The sequence below is a fragment of the Chiloscyllium plagiosum genome, unplaced genomic scaffold, assembly GCF_037043375.1.
Source record: "Chiloscyllium plagiosum isolate Xiang-an unplaced genomic scaffold, Cpla_swu_hap1 HiC_scaffold_9, whole genome shotgun sequence".
NCBI classification, from domain to species: Eukaryota; Metazoa; Chordata; class Chondrichthyes; order Orectolobiformes; family Hemiscylliidae; genus Chiloscyllium; species Chiloscyllium plagiosum.
Window position 1 is genome coordinate 65,094,238 of NW_028270147.1, and position 19,938 is coordinate 65,114,175.

Consider the following 19,938-nt stretch of genomic DNA (forward strand, 5'->3'; position numbering starts at 1 on the left):
CCATGCTGTAAAATTCTATGAATTGGCATTTAGCTCCTGTTCAGCAATGCTGTTCTTAATCAGTTCCAGGAAATAAACCAAATTTGTTGTACTTAACCCAAAAACAGTATAAATTCTAAATGACCTTATTATGACCTCAGCTATAACGTAGGCAATGGAGAATGAAATGAATGCTGAATAAACCTTACATTTACATTTGTTCCAAGCATTTCAGTGAGCCTTTACACTGAGATATGTGGCTATCTCTCATATGGTGCACTTTTGAAGGATCTCCATAGCCAATCAACTTGAAGAATCTTTAATGAGTTATTCAGAGTTTAAAAGGGGAAGATAAAGTTCAAATAGTTGATTTGAATCTGTAAAATCATGTGCAGGAACTAAAATAAAGAAAGAGAAATAAGAATATTAAGAGAAAAAGGGAGACATAAAAGACTGAATTGTAACATCAAGTATTTTCAGTATCAGAGATTGTCTGGTAATAATTCAGACCTATCACACTGTTAAATGTTCACACACATTTGTATTGGTGCCTATTTTTTCTTTGACATGTTTGCTAGACAACTGATGGCTTAGTATCACAAGTTAATCATGCTTTTGAATGTTGAGTCTTGTGGCGAGTTACTTAGTACAAGTGTAGAAAAACCTATGGAAGAGTAGGTTAACTTGGACCATGCCTTCTTAATTTTGACATTTAACTGCAAACAGAATTTGTTATCTTATTTTACATTTTAGTGACAGTGTGCATTGATATTCTTAACTGCTATTGTTACTGTAAATCTGAAGCTATTGATCTCATGAGAGGACTGACTGTGGGATCATAAAACACAGTTCTTTCGTTTTTTAATTAGTATTGGGTGGATCTTCTGTCTATCTCCAGGAGGAAGTTTCACTTTGCTGAGCTGCTGACCAATTGCCGAATTGATGGCACTACTCTTAAGTCTTACAATCTGGTAGCCCTGTTGAAAATGCAGAAGGCCTAGGAGCAGGAGGAACCATGGTTACTTCTAAACTCAGTTAACTCTGAGATCTCAATGGGGCCAGGTTGGCATGCCACAACAGAGAAGTTGAAAGCATGTTGGTCAGGGCAGAAAAGGGATAGAATGAGGGTGAACACAGGGGTGCAAAGCTATGATTGGATACTTTGGCGTGGGGTGGTGGGGAGATGCACGGGAGATGCAATGTTTCGAACCGTCGATTTTCCTGCTCCTTGAATGCTGCCTGACCTGCTGTGCTTTTCCAACACCACTCTAATCCAGACCCAGGTTTAAACCTGCCAGGCTAAACCTTCAGCATGCCCGGATATTATGGAATACATCTTAACAAAACAAACTGATAGGTAAATGAAAAAACAGTTCAAAACATAATATGGTAGGAGTAGTTCACTTTATTTAAATGAGTAACTCAATCCAAATGTAAAATTAAGCAACATTTCTAATAATTTGTACAACATAAAATCCTTTGTCTGATGCTCTGAAGCATAATAATGTCCAGTGTATAGCATTGACAATTTTACTGGCCATACAAGTTAATTTTTGTTCTGAAGACCTTTACCGAGAATGTTAACTTTATTTCTCATTGCATAGATGCTGCTAGAACTGCTGTGTATCTGACACATCATCTGTTCTTATTTCAGACTTCTGACATTTGCAATTCTTCACTTTTGTTAAATTAATCTTTGCATTCTTTCTGCCATTGGAGCTGTAGATAAATTTACCAATAAAGAAAATAATTTTGCTCAACACATTTGAGAACAGCACCTGTTTGCAACATAAATCTTTTGGAAATATTGCCTGGAATTTCCTTGTAATATTTGATGTATCAACAGAGAGATACTGGCTTGGAGACAACTTTTAGCAATGATAATTGCGGATGAGAAAGTTGAGTTGCAGAGGCGAGGGCCTCTGGGAGTGATAGACCATGTAGAAGACAGCAGCTTTCTGTTCCTCCAACCCTCATTGCTAGGGTGGATGGGCAAATAGCTCCAACTAAGACCTCTTGGACTTTGTTTGGATTGATATGGGTTGGAAAGGATGGAAGAAGGATGGGAAGGTGATGGTGCTGCATCAGAAAATTGCACATCACAATGGAACCCATCTGTGTGCCTTTCTCCAGAAAGGCCTCATGCCAGAATCAATATCCTCAGAGTATTGTTAGCAGAGGTGTAGGTTGCTATGGCTTAGAATCTTTACAGATATGGATTCTTCCACTCAGCCATTAGAATCTATGTAATACCAATAGGATGTTGCATGAAGATGCATTTACTCTACAGAAGCTATTCAGAGCATTCAGGAGGTGACTGGTGCCCTTGTTTGGAGTGGATCAGATTTCACCAGCTATGAGGAGTCACATTTTCAGGAAAACACAATGTCTTTTACATCTGCCAGTCATTGGCAAATAGCTGCATGCAGCAGCTGTGCCCTGTTTGTGGAAGCTATTACCTGTGTAACAAATTGACTAAGAATGCCATGTTCGAACTTCTACTGTAAATTGGAAGTTCCGAGAGTCTTTGGAGATTTTTAATGGCACCCAAGTTGCCCTTTAGGTTTCTTCTAATAGAAGTACCAATGATGTGATTAGAAGAGGTTTATATCGCCAACTGTATGTCAATACACCAAGTGCCACCGAGGGATCTGTTATCATGTCTTCATTGGGATTAATAAATTGGTGCATTTATTATGATGGGTGGGTGCACTTAATGTAAGACAGGAGGTGTCACATTTAGATTCATATCAACACATCCATACCCCAGCAAATTTGGTCTTCAAATAATGTTAATTTAGAAATGTTCTTACTGACAAAATCTATTCATGACTATTGAATATCACAAATTGTCAGGTGAGACTGTTAAAATGCTGACCATTTCAAAAATTATATGTATTAAACATACCATTGGCAACTACACAACAATAAGCAGCTACATGGTAATAATTTTAACAGTGATTTTTAAAATTACAGAATGGTGATATTACAGGAAAGTCCTGCTATTTGCGAATTAATTTATCCATGCAAAATATCACGTATACATTTCACCCATTGCAATGTTCGCTGATCTACAGTTTTCAGGAAAGTAATTTGTCAAAAATATTGAAAAATGAAATTCTTAAATTAATTTTTTTAAGTGGCTAAAGCCATTGTCTTACAAGATGGAAAGTCATCATCCAACACTAATGCTAAACTAACTGGCCTGTAATTGCTAGCATTGCTTTTGCTTCCTTTCTTGAATCAATGTGTCACTTTCACATGGTGTCCAATCTCCTGGCACCTCCACTGTATTTAGGAAAGATTGAGAGGTGATGGTAAGCCCTTCGTTGTTGTCATTTTTAGTCCATTCCCATTAACATAGTATTGCTCTCTTCTGCATTGTGGTTCAACATGCTCATTGTATACACCTTATTCCGTTTCTTCTACCATTTGCTACTGCTCAGCCTCCACCAATTTACCTTAGTGCTTAACCAACCACACGAGAGCCCCTTCCTGTAAGACATTTGCCCCATCCTATTTTTGTGCAACTGCTCCAATACCCCAAGAACCTGAAGTCCACATTCTTCCTGCAACTTCCTTGAAGACATGGGCTGATCCTCCCAATCTTCCTACATTTATTTTTATGAGTGGGTACTAATCTGGAGATTATTATCTTCAAAGTAATTTTTTATTTTCCTGCCTAGGTTCCGAAAATCTGACTATAGTACCTTAAGCTCTGATTGTTGTTAGTACTGATGGATGCTACGACTTCTCGTTCAATGCACCTCTGTATTTCCTGCCTTCCCTGGTGACTACCCATCTATTTAAAATATTCTTACTGCCTGTTGGTTGGCCACTTCCTGGAATATAAGATCCAGGAAATTGTTATCTGCCTTGCTGCTCCACAATGACTCCAGTTGCTGAACATACTGCAAAACTTGAGTGCAAGCTGAAGCACCTGGAGATCCTGCCAACACATCTGAGATGCCATGACACATGTCCTAAAGCACAGGAATTATAAGCAACAGATCTTAGCTGCCCATAAATGACTTAAAAGAAATCCATTACCCCTTTAAAAATCTATTTAGTATCTTGGTGGAACTAGTAATTTAATTAATGCCTCGAAACTTGCTTATTAATTTTTGTACTTTTATACTTGCCTTAGTTGAAAATTTTAATTTATGAGCTCCCTGTTTGAATAAATGTGCAAGTTTTTTGAAAGAGAACGAGAGAGAAAAAAATCAATCACTTATCTGTGTCCCTCTGTCATCACACTTCAAATTTTTTTTAAACTTGACAGGTCAACTCTGAACGCATGCACCCTCACCTCTTTTATCTCCATGGTGGTCTTGATGTTCTCTTGTTCTCTATGCAATTGCCACTGCTCTTTGTATCTCTTCTAAACTGGAAATTATGCTCCTGTTTTAAGGTGTCCTAAAGGTGAGTTGCTACCAACAGATAATAGCTGAAATGTGAATAAAATGAGTTACCAAATTATAGCAAATACTTTTCTTCTTGCTCTGTTTTGTCACTTCCAATGGGACTTCCAAGTTTTTTGTGAAAAAAGCTTTATGCGTTTGCTGGCTGAAACTACTTTCCTTATATTCACTGTGAAGTCAAAAGGCGTTTGTGCTACTTGGAGAATGGAAGCAAAATGCTCTAAAACTAAGGATGCTTCTGCAAAGGAGGCACAAGACTGCAGGAGATGATGATAGTTTTCAGTCGGGGGAGAGACTATTTGTAAAGTTAATCTGTTAATGATTGTTGTGATGCAAACTATGGGATATATATTTAGACGAATCGCAATTATCTGAATGAGCTGGGCAGGCACTATTTCATTTGGATAATTGATTTTTCAGATAATTGATTTCCTCTGGGTCTTGGAGTTTTCCGTGAAGCCTGTTCCCCGTTCAGGAGACGAGGCAGCAGCACACTGTGCATGAGCCCCCACCTTCTGCCCACCCCAAACCTCATCCGCCCCTCCCAACCCTTCCGCTCTGCCCCTCAACCCTGTCTGCTCTGACCCCCATATGCCTCTCTGCCTGCCCGCCAACTCCGTCTGCCCCCACCCCCCATCCTCTCTGCTCCCACCCTGCCCCCCAAACGCCATCCATCCTCAATCCCGTCCGCTCCCACCCTGCCTCCCCAACACCATCCGCCTCCAAAGCCATCCTCTCCCACCCTGCCCCTCCGCCCGCCCCCAATTCTGTCCACTTCCTCCCCGTCCCAAACCCCATCCGCTCCCACCCTGCCCCCCCAAACCCTGTCCACCTCCACCCTGTGCCCCAAACCCATCCACTCCCACCCCGCCCCCAAACTCCATACGCCCCCACCCCATCCTCCCAAACCCCGTACGCTCCCAGACTGCCCCCCAAACCTTGTCCACCCCCACCCCGCGCTCCAAACCCTGTCTGCTCCCACCCCGCCCCCCGCCCACCCCCAATTCTGTCTGCTCCCACCCCACCCCAATCCCCATCTGCCACACCCACATCCCCAATCCCCATCCCTCCCACCCTCATTTCAAACTTCGTCCACCCCCACTCCACCCCACCCCCCGCCTGCCCCCCCAACCCTGTCCGCTCCCAACCCGCCCCCCCACAACCTTGTCCAACCCTGCCCTCCCCCACCCACCGTCTGCGCCCCCTGCCCCCGGCCCACTCCCCCCAACTCCCGGGGCAGCCAGACTGTGCTGCCTTTGTGGGGTAAGTCTCCAATAGCACACAGACACACACACACAACCTTCTACTGAGCCTTTTTGACACGTTCTACCTTTGTCTTGTACAGGACAATATTGGAGAGATTTTCTGGGAAGGGGGGGTTCATGGTGCACCCCTGTGTAGAACTCCAGGGAAGGTGTGGGGAGAGAGAGAGAGAGAGAGGGCGGGAGGTCAGTCATTTAGAGACGGTGTCTGGACTGTACAGGACTGGTCTCGGCAGCATTTCAGTGAGCCGAGTTTGTTTTTAATCATTGTACCTGTAAACAAAAGATGCGATCAGGGTTGAAACAGCTCTTTGACGTAATGTTTATTTCGGGATCTCGAGATCTCCTTTGGATAATCCGATATTTGGATAATTGATATTCGGGTAATCGAGGTTCCTCTGCAGATACAATTTATTTTAAGTTTGGATTTCTGGTTTTTGAGTTGATAAGCTCTTGACTTTTCTGTATTTCTGAAATTCATTGTTAAATTGTACATATTTTTATAGCCATGGTGATTTACTTAAAATCAGCTTTTGAGGCCTAATGTTAGAATGGTTTGTGGTTAGCTTTTATAAAAATTATCTTAGATTGTTTTATGACCTAGCAAATAATAGGGCCTAAAGGTTTGTTAGAGATTTCTGGGACTTTTTTTAAACTTGAGGGAAACACCCATTGCTTAGAGAGGGAGACTCTTGGTTTTAGTTTTACTTTGATTCTTGAGCAGTCCTGTGAAGTCCTTGGAATAGAAGGCTATGTTGATGAGTACTCCTGAGAAGGGATGGATATATAATGAATTAGGTTACCAAAGAACAAGGAGTTAGTGTTAATCCTAGACGAGAAATTTGAAATGCTGAAAAGGTTACCTAAAGCTGAGCACATTGAAGCAAAAATGTATAATAGCTTGAGCAAGAAGGTAGTTTCAGTTTAAAAGTTGAAGTCATAAGTGACTTCAACTTACGAAGGTTTTAGATTTAGGAAGAGTATGTACAGGAAAAATATCTGGTGTAAGCCAGGATTCTATCTTGTAACTGATTTGTCTCATAATAACATCAGCTGGAATCATAACATCGTGAAGTAGCAATGGCCATAGCTCCTCATTATATTCTCTCAGAATGATTCTCTCAGAAGTATCTTTTCTAACGTAAATTGATCCCCGTTTTGATGATATTCATAAGTACCAGCCCATCACAGCATGAACACATTTTTGACAATTTTTATAGAGAAATTTGACCTTTTTTAAGCCACTGAAGCAAAGATTGGGTTGTATCACATAAAAGCAAGGTGAAATATAGAGAAACGAAGAAGAGATGTCAGTGTGATTTATAGGTAGGTCTCATTGTAATTACTTGATTACTTTATAAATGAAAACTGTATTTGATCATAAGGAACAAAGAACTGCTTTTAATTCTCATTCTGTTCTCATTCATGGATTTAATGAAACAATTGCATACAGATTTTCAATTTCACTGTCTTGCTTTGTAGTTCCATAAAATATTGGTTTATTAGTGATCGAAACAGAGTTGATGTAATTTTAAAGTTGTTGAATGGTGTATCATTTTGGGGGAGGGGAGAGACAGGGGGAATCATTAACAAGAAAAGTTGGAGAAGTAGTTTGAACTGAACTGCCTCAGACAGCGCCTTGAGGGCAGTACAAAAACAAAACCAAGGCGCCTGGTATTGGGACAATTAATCTGCTGGAGGCACATGGTATGAATTTTTCAACTCTCTTGATTTGCAAAGAGTAGGGCCTATTTAGGTTTCATAATATTTGCAGAAATAGGAGGAAAAAATGTTTATGAAAGACCATTAGTCAGAGACTTTTCTTTCAGCTGTGCCAAATGTTGCCTGCCACAATTTTAAGGCTGATCTGTGACAGCTGCACCAACACCGAGATCTACAGGTCAGCTCGCAAAATCAGCATAGGTTTTTTTTTGATTATTTCAAAGGAAAAGCAAATACTGGGAGGTGGGGAAAGTCACACAAACCAGCAGGAGTTTATGACAAATAAAATTAACCCTTTTCCTGACTGAACTAACTTCATGATTACTCCTAGTTTTTTTGCATGAGGTGTAAGTAGCTAATGCCGAATTGCTGAATGTGATCATGACAAAAATACATGGCTCAGATATTTTACTGACCAGATAGTAATTTTTGCTGCTAGACTGATCACGCATTTTAAGCCCCCGCAGAATCTTAAATACAGCAGACTGTATAAGCATTGCCCGGAAAATTAAAGATTACAGTGGGTAATTCCATTGAGTCTGGAACCTTCCAAAAAAAGCCCTTAGTTTAGAAGATTCCACTTCTGTTAATAGGTAGCCCCAAGAATTTGGACAATTAAAGTCTTGTGTAATTCCTGAGTAACTATTAAGATGAACCCCGCCCCCCCCACCCCCTCCAATCCAACATTTGCTGGCATCTAAAGTAGACAGGCAGGTGGCTGGAAGATGTAACCCTTCTTCAGGACTGTGGGTGGGTGTAGAGGAAGTTACAGATGAAGAGGGTGGTGGGGGCGGGGTGGTGAAGTGGGGATATGTGAAGACAGGTAGAGGGTACGACCTGGTTGGTCAATGGGAATAATGAATCCGGTTGGTGGCAGAGAACAATGGAAGGGAGGGGGAGAGGCTGGGAGGGAGTCAGGGAATGGGAAGGGAGGTTATTTGAAATTGGAGAACTCAATGTTGAGTCCAGGGGGCTGTAGGCTGCCCAGGCAGAAGGTGAAGTATTGTTCCTCCAATTTGCGGTGTGGTTCATTGTGGCAATGGAGGAGGCCAAGGATGGTCATGTTGGAAAGGAAGTGGGAAGATGAATTAAAATGGCTGGTGACTGGGAGATCCGATCGACCCCTATTGGCCTGGATGTGATGTTCGGCGAGCCGTTCCCTAAGTTTATGTTCAGTCTCCCCGATGTAGAGAAGACCACACCAGGAGCACTTGATGCAGTAAAGTAGATTGGAAGAGAGGCAGGTGAGCCTCTGTCTGGAAGGACTGTTTGGGGCCCTGGATGGAAGTGAGGGGGAGTGGTGTGTTGGCAGGTTTTGCATCTTTTCCGGTTGCAGGGGAAGGTACCTGGGATTTGTTGGGGGGGGGGTGTGGTAGTGGTTGAAGAGTGGCACAAACCAAGGACTGTCAAAGGGAATAATCCTTGTGGAAGGCAGAGAGGGGTGGGGAGGGGAAGATGTTCTTGGTGTTTGGGTCTAGTTGTAATTGGCTGAAGTGTTTAAGGATGATGTGTTGCATGCGGAGGCTGGTGGGGTGGTAGGTGAGGATAAGGGGGACTCTATCTTTATTGTGTTGTGGGGATGGTTAGAGTAGGGAATGGAGGTAGTTCGGCGAAGGGCTGTTTGGATGACAGAGGGAGGAAAAGCATGTTCAAAATAGGTGGACATCTGGGATGCTTGTGAGTGGAATGTCTCCTCATCCAAGCAGATGCAGTGGAGGCAGAGGAATTGGGAGAATTGGATGGAGTTCTTGCAGGATACTGGGTGGGAGGAAGTGTAATCCAGGTATACTGGGTTGGAGGACTCCAGAATGCCTGGCAACTACTGTCCATGAACAGAAATACCTGAATCACAACTCTATTTCACCTGACTATTCTGGGACCTAACTTGGCACCCATGGCTCGATGTTGCCAGTCAGAGAATCTGGAATCCACTATCCCCTCTCCCCCACTCTGCAGCATGCTGACAACCTCCTTCACCAACCAGCCACAGCATCACCCACTTCTTGTGACAACAGCAACTTCACCAGCTCTGAATCTCCTCATGACCTCTCTACCCCACCAGCCACTGGCTCTGACACTCACCCTCTTCCCTAGCAGCTCCCCACACCAGCCCCAACATACCCAACTCCATGCACCACCTGCCTGGCAACCTTCTTCCGCAGTTTATGACACCAATCCCACATCTTGACTCCTGAATTCCCTGGCAACATCTCTTGCCCACTGGCCTTGAAATACCTCTGACACTGCCCTCACACAAGATCACTTCCCTGGCACCCTAACTAGCTAGCACTCTCTTCACCAACATCCTAACGCCTTAACCAATTTTAACCCTAACTCCACATTTACCTTTTATGTGTACCCTTTTCACAGCAGCTCTCAGTGTCTGGCCATGCTACTGGACATATAAATCTCAGAACATAGCAATTGATTGCTGTAAAAGTGAGAATGATTTGACTTTTTCTGACCATCCTGCGGTATCTTGGAGGTGGGGGTGGGCGGTCTTTTTTTACTCATTTGTGGGATGAAGGTGTCGCTGGCTGGCCCACATTTTATCACTAATCCTTAGTTGTCCTTGAGAAGGTGGTGGGGGGCTGCCTTCTTGAACTGCTGCAGTCCATTTCCTGTGGGTTGACCCATAATGTCATTAGTGAGGGAATTCCAATTTGGCTGTGATTGCCACTCCTCATAATGTTTGCCCAATCCTCCAACAGTCTAGAAGTTAAAATGCAATTCCCACTGTGACATTAAAATGTCTAAAGTTTATTTTCCTTTTTGTGCCAAATTGACTGACCACAAGCAAGGCAGTTATTGAAGTGCTATAATTGGTCAAAAGCTGGATAACGAAAGAAGCTCAGTCGGGGTTTCCATTTGTGATTTGTTAAGAGACCCAATACTTCCTATCCTAGAAGGTGCAAATTTATTTTTACGACCTGTTCCTTGATGATGTTCACCAATTTATTATGGCTCCATATGAGATACCCCAAAGTGTCAAGCTCCTGGGTGAGGAGGGATACACTGGCCACCCTTGTTTATTCACCCACCTCTCCGCAGTCACATAAAGCTTAATTAAAAGAATCCCTTCTCTGGTGGATATCTTTCTCCCAGACCAAATTAATTTGAAGGATCCAAGTTTTTTTTGGGTAACCAAAAACTAAATTTATTAAATGCTAAATGGGCAAAAAATTAGGATTGCAACACACAGATGAGAAGTGAATACAAAAATAAGATAAAAGTTAAGATACACTTATCTGGGGTGTTCGTCAAGAGTCAATGGTGGAATGTTGATAATAACTTAGTCAATTTTGATATTCTTGGCTTTGCAGGTTACATGAATTTATTTTGTCCCATTTCCTTTTAAAACTACTTCCAACGCTCTGAGTGAGCATATTCTTGACCTACAAAGCAGGTGTGACTGGTGGATAATTCTGTGAATGTCACTTTCAGAGCATAGCAGCATCCAATCCAAAGCACATATCAGTTTCTCAGCTGGCCACTACACATAGCCCAAGATCAAAACTTGATTTTAAACATTGCCAATGTGTATTTTTGAAAGGGAAATATGTAAATCTATCTCTTTTCCAAACTACTGTCATTTCTCCCACCATGTTCACAGTCTGAGATACTCAGAGAAGAATACGGTTCAGTTTGTAGTTCATTATTCGCTTTGAAGCTTCTTTGACACCTTCATGTGTAAAATTCCAGACTTCCTCTCTAGATAGCTACTGAATTTATATCCACAGTCAGCAATATACTATTATTGTCTCTTTTTACAAGACACAAGTCACATTTAATTGTTCAATATGTCCATAAGGAATATAGTATCCATGGTAATTTTATCATGGAGAGGATCAGGTTTCTCCCCACACTGACATTCTTAAAATTGGAAGAGGTAACAAGTGCCTGGTACTTTTCAACATGAATTAATATATTTCCTCTGAGAAGAGGGAGACCAGAAGGCTATTCCATATCAATGTAACACAGGACCCAAGACCAGTAATTTGTTGCTAGAAAAATACCACAGGTGCCAGTTGTGGAAAAGTTTACTTATCTGCTCCAGATGTAAAATAAGTAAATACTGGCTTGCACTTGGACAGGGGTAGGTTTATGCTTTTAACAAGTTATTCCTCAGTGACATTAACATTGCAACGTGGATTTTATTTTAATCTTTAGAGCCAAGCAGCTTACTAGCCCTCTCTTAATATACTCCCTTTATCTACTTAGAGGGTTCGCAAACCTTCCCGTTTGACAGGAATCTCCAGTCTTCAAAGATTCATACCACTCAGACTTCTTGGCATCATGGTAGCCCACAAACCCACCAACACACTAAAACAGCAGCTAATGAACTTGAAAGAACCTATACAGACAAGAAGCAAAACAAATGTTATTTACAAAATACCTTGCAAGAACTGTAACAAACACTTAATTAGACAAACAGGCAGAAAACTAGCCACCAGGATACATTAACATCAACTAGCCACAAAAAGACATGACCCACTCTCACTAGTATCCTTACATACAGATGAGGAAGGACACCACTTTGACGGGGGCAACACATCCATCCTAGGACAAGCCAAACAGAGACATGCATGAGAATTCCTAGAAGCATGGCATTCCAACCTGAACTCTATCAACAAACACATTGACTTAAATCCCATTTACCAACCCCTGAGAATAAGAATAGGAAATGACAGCACCACAGGAAAGTACGTCAACAATCCAAGGAAACCTAAATAGAAAGCCGGCCATGCCACGGGTGCTTCATCCGGAGGCTTATTGTTGATGTTACCTAGTATGGTGACGAAACGTCTGAAAACGAATCTTCCAGCTCAGTGAGCAAACCTACATCCAGAAGATTCATACTGCCAGACTGCTGCAACTGTCAACTTGGGAGACAATAAAATGTGCAGCTGGAAAGGCACAGCATTGGAGGAACAGGGAAGTTGATCTTCAGGGTTGGGATCCTTCGCTATCGACTCTGACTTCCAGCATCTGCAGTCGTCACTATCTCCAACTTGGGAAATAAGTTCCTTTGAAGAAGACTAATATTTGATATACAATGTTTCATCTAGATAGAGAATGGGACTGACATTTTTAAATGATGTAACAGCCAATCAGCTATTTACTGTTGCTATGCTGTGCTATGCCTGCTTATTGCATTTCAAAATTCCAGAAACTTGTAGACGTCTGGATGGAATTCGAGATGGTTGTTTGGGTATTTGTATACACATGCCTGGATCAGTTCCAACACACAGGACAGAGGCAAAGCCAGAAGTGATGGTCAGTTGAATCTATATTGAAAGGGGATATTTACAATGAGTTGTTATGTGTCTATAATTTCTGCAAGGTAAAGAAAAACATCTCACTGTAGTGCAGAATGACCTCTTTCTGCACCATAACAATTCCATGATTCTGAATACAAAATAAGACAATGGCGTTTTGCTTGTATTTAGTGTAGTAAGTTTTTTTTGTGTGCATTTGCAACTCACAAAGTTAAGATTGATCTCTTCGACCCTGTTGCAACTGCAAGTAAGTTAAGGAACTCTGGAAAGAAAACATTTAACAGTCTCATTTATGCGATTGAATATTTACAATCTTTCACTGTAGATGTAACTAATAATGACTTGACTGGAAAGTCAGCAATATTTCACTTTATTGCTGAAATCAAATCTAAATCTAGTTTGTAAGGTAGCTTTTTGCATGTATCCAGTTTTCAATAGCGAATCACTGCAGTGACCTTTCATAATTTTGTAGTTCTGAAGGTACTATCAAAAAAGAAGTGTTTTGAATAACAGAAATGACTTTGAATATTAAAACTGGATTTCAAAATTGGATGATATATTGAATATATTTTATGTCATTGACCACTTTCCATTACATGGAATGGACAAATCACAAAATTGAGATAAATAAAATCAAGAACAATTACGTCATACGATATTTTTTAATGACAAAGGAAACACTCCAGGAAAGTCTTATGATGACCATAGAATTAGGAATAGTTTGCCATACTATGTTTCACCACTATGTTACTTCAGTCATGGTAACAAATTAGCTTTCCAAAGTTTTGATCAGATTAAGAAAAAGCAAACAGAAGTTTTGTGGATGAACAGAAGAATGTAGCAAAAGTGAGAATGTTTCAGACCCGAAATTGCAGGAACTTTCGTGTGTAATCTCCAATTAGGATAGTTTCTCAGATAGAATGTGTAACTTAATTAAAAAAAAGGTTTCTTCCCATTGTTGTTTCCTATTTTTCAGGTGAGAAGAGACTTAAAGAAGGCTAACTTGATTTTTACCATTCTACTAATGCAATAATTAATGATATTGCTGTGTGTTTTTAGATCATGTCGAAGCAGAATAACCTTAATATAAATTACATTTTATTTTGTGCAGCTGATAATGCTTCCGTCAAGGTGAGGGAAATGCAAGTCAATTTACCAGAAACCAAAGCTACTGAATGACAAAATGATTCAGGTTGGATGCTGGTCCTGTAAAATTCAAACTGTTACAAATAACTTGAAAGCTTTTAATTTTAATGTGGATGGTCCCATTCCATGTATGAGCAGTTCTCTTGTGCTAAACTGTGAGAATCTGTCAATTAATTTAACAACTGTATAGAAGTTTAGTACAATTTGACTACCGCAAAGAACATTTGTGTAATATACCAACAAAGTTGTTCTCTCTTCTGTCTGTGGTAGAGTGAATCCTGATATGTTTGTCTGTATCAAAGTAACTATTTGTTTTGGAGGTAGACAAATTTTGCCATGATAATACAGGAAGCATTAATTGAGAATCTTTTTTGAATGATTCTCTTTGCTAAATGTATTTTCCCGCATTAAAAGGGACTTACCTTGGGAGTCAGACCTCCATTTTACCAGAGGGGCGAGGACAGAAGGAGAGGTGAGGCGAGGGCTGCCGGGAAGATTGAGTTTTCCCGCATTAAAAGGGACTTATCTTGGGAGTTGGGCCTCCATTTTACCAGAGTGGCGAGTAGAGAAGGAGAGGTGAAGTGAGGGTTACCAGGAAGGGTGAGTTTTCCCGCATTAAAAAGGGACTTACCTCGAGAGTCAAGCCTCCATTTGCCGAGAAATGCGGGAGGAGCGAAGGATTTCTGGGAAGTCATAAATTTGTGTGGTTGCGTTACCCGAAACACTACTCGGGTAGTGTCTCCCACCCATCCTCCTCCTCTAACCAAAAAAAAGGACCTGTGCGCTAGATTGGTAAGGTAACGAGCTTTATTTATTCCTTATTTTTTCAACAGTCTCTTTGGGAATTTAGAATAGTGGAGTGGAGGTTAGGGCAGTTGAATGTTCCTCCTGCAGAATGTGGGAGGTAAGGGTCACCACTAGTATCCCTGCTGACTACATCTGCGGGAAGTGCACCCAACTCCAGCTCCTCGAAAACCACGTTAGGGAACTGGAGCTGGAGTTGGATGAACTTCAGATCATTCGGGAGGCAGAGGGGGTTATTGAGAGGAGTTACAGGGAGATAGTCACTCCTAAGGTACAAGAAAAAGGGAAATGGGTTACAGTCAGGGGACAGAAAGGGAACCGGCAGGCAGTGCAGGGATCCCCTGTGGCCATTCCCCTCAATAATAAGTATACCGTTTTGGATACTGTTGGGAGGGATGACTTACCAGGGGAAAGCAGTGGGTACAGGGCTCTCGCACAGAGTCTGTCCCTGCTGCTCAGAAGGGAAAGGGGAAGAGGAGCAGAGCAGTAGTCTTTGGGGACTCCATAGTTAGGGGGACAGATAGGAGGTTCTGTGGGGATGAGAGAGTCTCACGGTTGGTGTGGTGCCTCCCAAGTGCCAGGGTTCATGATATCTCTGATCGTGTTTTTGGGATCCTAAATGGGGAGGGGGGGCAGCCCCAAGTCGTGGTCATAGGTAGGAAGACAGATGGGATTTAAGGTAGAAATTCAGGGAGCTAGGATGGAAGCTTAGAGCTAGGATGAACAGAGTTGGTGTCTCTGGCTTGTTGCCCGTGCCATGTGCTCATGAGGCAAGGAATAGGGAGAGAGAGGAGTTGAACATGTGGCGACAGGTATGGTGCAGGAGGGAGGGTTTTGGATTCTTGGATAATTGGGGCTCTTTCTGGGGTAGGTGAGACCTCTACAAGCAGGATGGTCTTCATCTGAACCAGAGGGGTACCAATATCCTGGGGGGGGGGGGGGGATATTCACTAAGGCTATTGGGGTGGGTTTAAACTAATCCAGCAGGGGGATGGGAACCAAAATTGTAGTTCGAGTACAGAAAAGGTTGAGAGTAGGGAGGTCCGAAATCAAGTTTCAGGGACGCAAGATGGCACCGGCAAGCAAGAAGTTTGTTTGAAGTGTGTCTACTTCAATGCCAGGAGCATCTGGAATAAGGTGGATGAACTTGCAGCATGGGTTGGTACCTGGGACTTCAATGTTGTGGCCATTTCGGAGACATGGATAGAGCAGGGACAGGAATGGTTGTTGCAGGTTCCAGGATTTAGATGTTTCAGTAAGAACAGAGAAGATGGTAAAAGAGGGGGAGGTGTGGCATTGTTGGTCAAGGACAATATTACAGTTGCAGAAAGGATGTTTGGGGACTCGTCAACTGAGGTAGTATGGCCTGAAGTTAGAAACAGGAAAGGAGAGGTCACCCTGTTAGGAGTTTTCTATAGGCCTCTGAATAGTTCCAGAGATGTAGAAGAAAGGATAGCAAAGATGATTCTCGATAGGAGTGAGAGAGACAGGGTAGTTGTCATGGGGGATTTCAAATTTCCAAATATTGACTGGGAACACTATAGTACGAGTACTATAGGTGGGTCAGTTTTTGTCCAGAGTGTGCAGGAGGGCTTCCTGACACAATATGTAGACAGGCCAACAAGGGGCGAAGCCACATTAGATTTGGTACTGGGTAATGAGACCGGCCAGGTGTTAAACTTGGAAGTAGGTGAGCACTTTGATAGCAATCACAATTCTGTTATGTTTACTTTAGTGATAGAAAGGGATAGGTTACTGGGCAAGAGTTACAGCTGGGGGAAAGGAAATTACGATGCGATTAGGCAAGATTTAGGAAGCATAGGATGGGGAAGGAAACTGCAGGGCATAGGCACGTTAGAAATGTGGAGCTTATTCAAGGAAAAGCTACTGTGTGTCCTAGATAAGTATGTACCTGTCAGCCAGGAAGGAAGCTGTAGAGCACGGGAGCCGTGGTTTATGAAGAAAGTGGAATTTCTAGTCGAGAGGAAGAAGAAGGCTTATGTTAGGATGAGATGTGAAGGCTCAGTTAGGGCGCTTGAGGGTTACAAGGTAGCCAGGAAAGACCTAAAGAGAGAGCTCAGAAGAGCCAGGAGGAGACATGAGAAGTTGTTGGCAGATAGTATCAGGGTAAATCCTAAGGCTTTCTATAGGTATTTAAGGAATAAAAGAATGATGAGAGTAAGATTAGGGCCAATCAAGAATAGTAGTGTGGAGTCAGAGGAGATAGGGGAAGCACTAAATCAATATTTTTCAACAGTATTCATTCTAGAAAATGACAATGTTGTCGAGGAGATTACTGAGATACAGGCTACTAGACTAGGTGGGATTGAGGTTCACAAGGAAGAGGTATTAGAAATCTTGCAGAGTGTGAAAATAGATAAGTCCCCTGGGCTGGATGGGATTTATCCTAGGATCCTCTGGGAAGCCAGGGAGGAGATTGCCGAGCCTTTGGCATTGATCTTTAAATCGTCATTGTCTACAGGAATAGTGCCAGAAGACTGGAGGATAGCAAATGTGGTTCCCCTGTTCAAGAAGGGGAGTAGAGACAATCCTGGTAATTATAGACCAGTGAGCCTTACTTCAGTTGTTGGTAAAGTGTTGGAAAAGGTTATAAGAGATAGGATTTATAATCATCTAGAAAAGAATAATTTGATTAGGGATAATCAGCATGGTTTTGTGAAGGGTAGGTTGTGCCTCACAAACCTTATTGAGTTCTTTGAGAAGGTGACCAAACAGGTAGATGAGAGTAAACCGGTTGATGTGGTCTATATGGATTTCAGCAAAGCGTTCGGTAAGGTTCTCCACAGTAGGCTATTGTACAAAATGCGGAGGAATGGGATTGCGGGAGATATAGCAGTTTGGATCAGTAATTGGCATGCTGAAAGAAGTTAGAGGGTGGTGGTTGATGGGAAATGTTCATCCTGGAGTCCAGTTACCAGTGGTGTACCGCAAGGGTCGGTGTTGGGTCCACTACTGTTTGTCATTTTCATAAATGACCTGGATGAGGGTTTGGAAGGGTGGGTTAGTAAATTTGCAGATGACACTAAGATGGGTGGAGTTGAGGATAGTGATGAAGGATGTTGTAGGTTACAGGGAGACATAGATAAGCTGCAGAGCTGGGTTGAGAGGTGGCAAATGGAGTTTAGTGTGGACAAGTGTGAGGTGATTCACTTTGGTCGGAGTAACCGGAATGCAAAGTACTGGGCTAATGGTAAGATTCTTGGTAGTTTAGATGAGCAGAGAGATCTCGGTATCCAGGTACACAGATCCTTAAAAGTTGCCACCCAGGTTGACAGGGTTGTCAAGAAGGCATACAGTGTTTTAGTTTTTATTAATAGAGGGATCAAGTTCTGGAATCATGAGGTTATGCTACAGCTGTACAAACCCCTAGTCATAGAGTCATAGAGATGTACAGCATGGAAATAGACCCTTCGGTCCAACCCGTCCATGCCGACCAGATATCCCAACCCAATCTAGTCCCACATGCCAGCACCCGGCCCATATCCCTCCAAACCCTTCCTATTCATATACCCATCCAAATGCCTCTTAAATGTTGCAATTGTACCAGCCTCCACCTCTTCCTCTGGCAGCTCATTCCATACACGTACCACCCTCTGCGTGAAAAAGTTGCCCCTTAAGTCTCTTTTATATCTTTCCCCTCTTGCCTAAACCTATGCCCTCTAGTTCTGGACTCCCTGACCCCAGGGAAAAGACTTTGCCTATTTATCCTATCTATGCCCCTCATAATTTTGTAAACCTCTGTAAGGTCACCCCTCAGCCTCCGACACTCCAGGAAAAACAGCCCCAGCCTGTTCAGCCTCTCCCTGTAGCTCAGATCCTCCAACACTGGCAACATCCTTGTAAATCTTTTCAGAACACTTTCAAGTTTCACAACATCTTTCCGATAGGAAGGAGACCAGAATTGCATGCAATATTCTAACAGTGGCCTAACCAATGTTCTATACAGCCGCAACATGACCTCCCAACTCCTGTACTCAGTACTCTGACCAATAAAGGAAAACATGCCAAACACTTTCTTCACTAGCCTATCTGCCTGCGACTCCACTTTCAAGGAGCTATGAACCTGAGTATTGTGTACAGTTCTGGTCACCGCATTATAAAAAGGATGTGGAAGCTTTGGAAAGCTGCAGAGGAGATTTACTCGGATGTTGCCTGGTATGGAGGGAAGGTCTTACGAGGAAAGGCTGAGGGACTTGAAGTTGTTTTCGTTGGAGAGAAGAAGGTTGAGAGGTGACTTAATAGAGACATATAAGATAGTCAGAGGGTTAGATAGGGTGGACAGGGAGAGCCGCTTTTCAAGAATGGTGACGGCGAGCACGAGGGGGCATAGCTTTAAATTGAGGGGTGATAGGTATAGGATAGATGTCAGAGGTAGTTTCTTTACTCAGAGAGTAGTAAGGGTATGGAATGCTTTAGGTAAAAACAATGACTGCAGATGCTGGAAACCAAATTCTGGAATAGAGTACTGCTGGAAAAGCACAGCAGTTCAGGCACCATCCAAGGAACAGGAAAATCAACGTCAATTTCCCTGCTCCTCGGATGCTGCCTGAACTGCTGTGCTTTTCCAGCACCACTCTATTCCAGTATGGAATGCTTTGCCTGCAATGGTAGTAGATTCGCCAACTTTAAGTACATTTAAGTCGTCATTGGACAAGCATATGGATATACATGGAATAGTGTAGGTTAGATGGGCTTCAGATTGGTATGACAGGTCGGCGCAACATCAAGGGCCGAAGGGCCTGTACTGCGCTGTAATGTTCTATGTTCTATGTTCTATAACCTGATGATTATACTCCATATCACACTCACAAGACTAGAAAGTAACAAAGCTACTTTGAACATAGCTACACTGTGTCATCAATATACTGTCTTCTTCCAATTGGATCACCATCTTGGTGCAGTGGAGAGGCTTATAATTCTCTATAATCCTTGAGCAATTCTATGGGGACCTGGTTGCTCTGAGTAAGACCATTAATGGCAGCCAGGATGTGGGGCGGTTCCAAGTAAATGTGGTCCAAAAAGTCCTCAATAGCCAAACAGATGAAGGTTGACACAGGGCAGAATCTACATCCTTCATAATTCTAGTATCCAGGTAGCAGTCATGATGCCTTCACTCAAATGACTCTGAAGCATGACCCATGCACATGTGTAAAGCCTGCATAAAACTGAACGTCATACTCATCACACAACTTAGAATGTATCTTTGGCATGCTAAAATGTCACTTCCACTGCTGAGACCACTCTAGAGGAGCTCTTCTGTGCTTAATTGAGGAGGTTTCTATATTCATGTTGGAGTGCTGCATT

At 42.4% G+C, this 19,938-nt stretch overlaps 1 long non-coding RNA gene across 1 annotated transcript in view; it reads left to right on the top strand.

Annotated features, from left to right (window-relative positions):
• LOC148149157 (uncharacterized) overlaps positions 1-19,938 on the top strand; it is a 120,865-nt gene that overhangs the window by 61,499 nt on the left and 39,428 nt on the right. The window contains exon 2 of the long non-coding RNA XR_015758049.1: positions 13,775-13,855. This is a non-coding gene — a long non-coding RNA (uncharacterized LOC148149157). The remainder of the gene's footprint in view (positions 1-13,774; positions 13,856-19,938) is intronic.